The following is a 5,228-nucleotide window of genomic DNA, read 5'->3' as shown; positions in this document are numbered from 1 at the left end:
CATGTGCACGCTTCTATTGTGGAATTATTTTAACGCAATGTGAGATGCAATTTGATTCGCCTGTTGATTTCTGAATGCATTCACACATGAATTTACATCAGGTGAATGTAAATGAAGTGTGTCTCAATGTTTGTCAGGTTTAGCCATGTGACCAGTGCCGCAAATAATCTATGAATGCTTTATTTCATATTCAGTGTCTTATCTTTGCACATTTCTGATCCAGTTTACTTGCAGTTCAACCCTGCAACACTTCTTTTGAAACACCTGATTGTAATTAATAAAAAATAATTATGTGTGTGTTTCTATAGCACTTTCCACAAATATCATAAACTTTGGTGTAAATTGTAAATATATCACTCTTAAATGTGGATTTTGGCCTTAATTTTTTGACTTAATTACAAAATGTAAAACATGCAACAAATTTAACTATCTATTGAAATATTTCGTTTATAGTAATTGTTTTATTATTATTATTATTACCCAAATGTTATATTTAATTGTCACAGGATTTGGATTCGGCCCTGTTACAGCTCGATATTACACAATAAATCTATCTATCATATTGTATATATATATATATAAATATATCATTAACTACAAAACACATGTTGGTCCCACACTAGCGAACCCCTACCTACACTTTTAGGTTCAATTACCCATCATGGTGTAATTTAATTTTAAAATAATTATGAACTTCTCTTAACAACATGTTTCGAAGGTAAAGACCTCTTTTCACAGAAAATCTGTTGAACATTAAAATATGTTTCTTCTACTGTTGCTGTGCACATTCTGCGTGGAAAGTGGCTCTGATACATTGGATGGATGAATGAACGATTTTAAAGTGTATACATTGTTTCCAATTCATTCCTAAAATTCTTTTTTTGATGACGCAATGTGTTCTATCCACAAACACCGTGAAAAGTGCAACATTTCCTCTCGATCGCATGATCATGTTGCTCTGACACAAACATATGATCTGGTAAGTGTTTTTATGATTTTTTGTTATATTAATTTCAGTGTCATTGCGATTTACTAGTATTTTTGTAACTCAGAAAATGCACACATCCTTGATGGCAATGCATCTAATCTAGAGAAGGAGTGTCAGGACTTTGAAGCCAAAATCAAAGCTGCTGGAGGAATCAACTTTGAACTTTGACCTGTGCGTGCCACCATTAAACAACACTGGCTTGTAATCGTGTTGCAGGTATTGGACCTGATGGCCACATCGTGTTCAATGAGCCTGGATCCAGTCTGGTGTCCCGAACACGTGTGAAAACCCTGGTTATGGACACCATTCTAGCTAACGCTCGTTTCTTTGATGCCGATTTTCTCTAAAGTGGGGCTATAGTTGGCACAGTGATGGATGCTCGAGAGGTATAAATGTCCACATGTGTGACCCTAGACCACAAAAACAGTCCATTTTTCGAAATTGAGATTTATACAGCATCTGAAAGCTGAGTTAATAAGAATTTCATTGATGTGTGGTTTATTAGGATCAGACAATATGGCTGAAATACAACTATTTGAAAATCTGGAATCTGAGGGAGCAAAAAAATCGAAATATTGAGAAAATCATCTTTAAAGTTGTCCAAATTAAGTTCTTAGCAATGCATATTACTAATCAATTTTTTAAATATATTTACACTAGGGAATTTACTAAATATTTTCATGAAACATGATCTTTACTTAATGTTTTAATGATTTTTGGCATAAAATAAAAATCGATAATTTTTTACCCTCTACAGTGTATCGTTGGCTATTACTACAAATATAGAGACTTAAGACCAGTGCTCCAGGGTCACATTTGTGCTTTTCCTAATCTATCTTAATGACTTCTATAAATGTCAGCCCCTCCTTCTGCTTCTCAGATGACTCAGCTTTTATTGCCAAACTAATTAAATATTTCTCCAGCCAAATTCTGCCTTCAAACATTTGTTGTAAGCTAGTTATATGCTAAAATAACGGCATACTAAAGTCAGCATTTTATTTACAGTAAATAAACTGATACTTTAAAATATATAAATTAAGATTAATTTAACAATAATATATTATAATAATAATAATATGCAGGATTAATTTAGGTTTCTCAGAGGAAGTCAGCATAGTTGGGTGAACTATAGTGGTGACTGAAAATGATAACAAATAAGTTTAGCAATGTCAGTGTTTATGATTGGTTCATGCTATAAATCCTGCCTCTTGTGTTTGTGTGAGGTCACGAATCAGTCTGAATAAACAATTAAATGGTGTTAATGGGAAGACTAATTAAAACACACAATTATGTATCACCACTTTTGATCTGCGGTGGTTTTTAGTGAGCAGTCAGATCATTGAAATTAAATCTCTGAAAAAAAGCAGCAAAACATCAGTTCATAAATAAAATATAATTTTTTTTACACATTTTTACTGCCTTGAGTTAATATTTTGGAATAAATAAAAAATGCTTAAAAACACTAAACTGATGAAATTTATACTTGGTTTTAATAAATAGAATAGCATGAAAATAAATATAATTTTTATTTTCCGGAAGTATGAGTAATGTTTATTTAACCACAAAAAAAATGACTGGGACATGCATTTCATAAACAATAAAATAAGATAAAAACAATGCAAAAGAAGAAAGTTCAACGCTCTTCAACAAAGAAATAACGTAAAAAAACACCCACAAATATTTTATGTTTATCTAAAGTCATTTTTGTTTATCAGTACACTTGATTTGGATCATCAAAATGGGATTTGCATAATTTATATTTGTGTTATTTAACATTTCATTTATGCACTTTGCTTCATATTCTGAGTTTGCATTTGACTGTTTTTATTCATTTTGAGGAATATGAAATTTAAGAGATTTGCTTGTTATTTAAAAAGTCATGCATTACTAGTTACTCGAAAAAAGTCTAATCTGATTGCATAACTCGTGTTAGTGATCATAGTTTGTGAAAATCATCCATTCATGGCATCAGCGGTTGTGGACTGATCTGAAACAATACATTGATCGCTAACATGATTAAATGACATTTTCAAGTCATGATCTTTATCACTGGCTCTCATAAAGCGTTCATGCTCTATAAAAGCCATAGACAAGGGGGTGAATCACATATGGACAGTGTGAGCCTTCCAGCAGCATCCTCAGACTGTGTTTGTGTGCGTGAAGTATTTGCAAGGTAACTGTGCCTTCTCTTGTTTTACATGACTTGTTGAAGCCATGTCCCTCCCCTGAGGGAATGAAGTGAATGCAGAAAATGTAAGAAAGAAAATTACATCATCAGTTTGTTAATATATTTTTATGGATGTTCACAATAAGTTGGTGGAAGAACAGTAGACTGATGAAGAGAATGGACACACAACAGAAAAACAATTGTACTCCTTTTTTTATTATTTTTTATATGACATTTCGTTTATTTTATTAAACCTCTCAGTACGTGATGTATTGAATCCAAATGTGTTTATACTGTATAATAATAATATTAGACTAGGAAATCTAAGTCTTTAAATCTGACCAAATAAATCACAAGTTTATGTTTCACAGATGAGGCTTAAACCTAGTCTCAGACTAAAAGAAAAAACTTGCACTGATAAATCTTAAAATATGTAAGTGTCTCAAGATGCACGTTTATAATAACTGCTTGGATGTCCTAATTGAACTATTGAATTTGGCTCAATTTAAGCAGGTGAAACCAGCCATCAGTACTTTATTAATAAATACTTATCTTTTGAATTGATGATATGGAATTATGGTATTATACCTTTAATAAGGTATAGATGATAAGTATTATTTATATGGCATTACAGTATTTATTAATAATAGCTTGTTATATATGTAAATTTTATATATAATTTATATATATATATATATATATATATATATATATATATATATACAGTACAGACCAAAAGTTTGGAAACATTACTATTTTTAATGTTTTTGAAAGAAGTTTTTTCTGCTCGTCAAGCCTGCATTTATTTGATCAAAAATACAGGGAAAAAAAATTTATATTGTGATATATTATTACAATTTAAAATTATTGTTTTTAAATTTATTATATTTTAAATTATAATTTATTTCTGTGATGCAAAGCTGAATTTTTAGGATTATTATCACATGATCCTTTAGAAATCATTCTAATATGATGATTCATTATAAAAGTTGGAAACAGTTCTGCTGCTTAATATTTTTTCAGAAAATGTGATACTTTTTTAGGATACTTTGATTAATAAAAAGTTAAATGTTAAATGTTAAAAAAGCTATGTTTTTAAAATATAAATATTTTGTAATACCAATATGCACTACTGGTCAGTAATTTGGGGTCAGTAATTATTATTATTTTTTTCTTTTTTTAAATAAAATCAATACATTTATTCAGCAAGGATGTGTTAAATTGATAAAAAGTGATAGTAAAGAAAATATATTAGTAGAATATATATTATTAGATTTTTTATTTCATTTTGAATAAATGCAGTTCTTTTTCACCTTTATTTAATCAAATATATCAGACAGCAGAACTGTTTCCGACACTCATAATAAATCAGAATATTAGAATGATTTCTAAATGATCATGTGATCGACTGATGTTACATGTGACACTGAAGGCTGGAGGAATGATGCTGAATATTCAGCTTTGCATCACAGGAATATATATATATTTTTAAGTATATTCAAATAGAAAACTATTATTTTAAGTTATAATAATATTTCACAATATTACAGTTTTTTCTGTATTTTTGATCAAATAAATGCAGGCTTGATGATCAGAAGAAACTTCTTTCAAAAACAATAAAAATAGTAATGTGTAACTTTAAGGATTATTTGATGAATAAATACTTAAAAAGTACACCATTTATTCAAAATAGAAATCATTTGTAACAATATAGACTACCATTATAAAGTTTGGGGTCAGTATTTTTTTTTTTTTTTTTTTTTAAAGAAATTGTTTTCTTTCAGCAAGGATGTTAAACTGACAAAAAAAAGGATAATAAAGATTTAGAAAAGATTTCTCTTTTAAAAAATGCTTTGTTTTCAACTTTATTCAACAAGTAATATTTATAAAAAAAAGTATATCACAGGTTCCAAATAAATAAATAAATAAATTTTAAGCAGCACAGAAATGATGGTAAATCGGCATATTAGAGTGATTTCTGAAGGATCGTGTGACTGGATAAAAATGCTGAAAATTCAGCTTAGCATCACAAAAATAAATTATATTTTAAAGTATATTACAATAGAAAACTAT

This window comes from Carassius auratus, chromosome 39 (genome assembly GCF_003368295.1).
Source record: "Carassius auratus strain Wakin chromosome 39, ASM336829v1, whole genome shotgun sequence".
Lineage (NCBI taxonomy): Eukaryota > Metazoa > Chordata > Actinopteri > Cypriniformes > Cyprinidae > Carassius > Carassius auratus.
The sequence above is the reverse complement of the archived record's forward strand: the minus strand, read 5'-3'. Positions refer to the sequence as shown.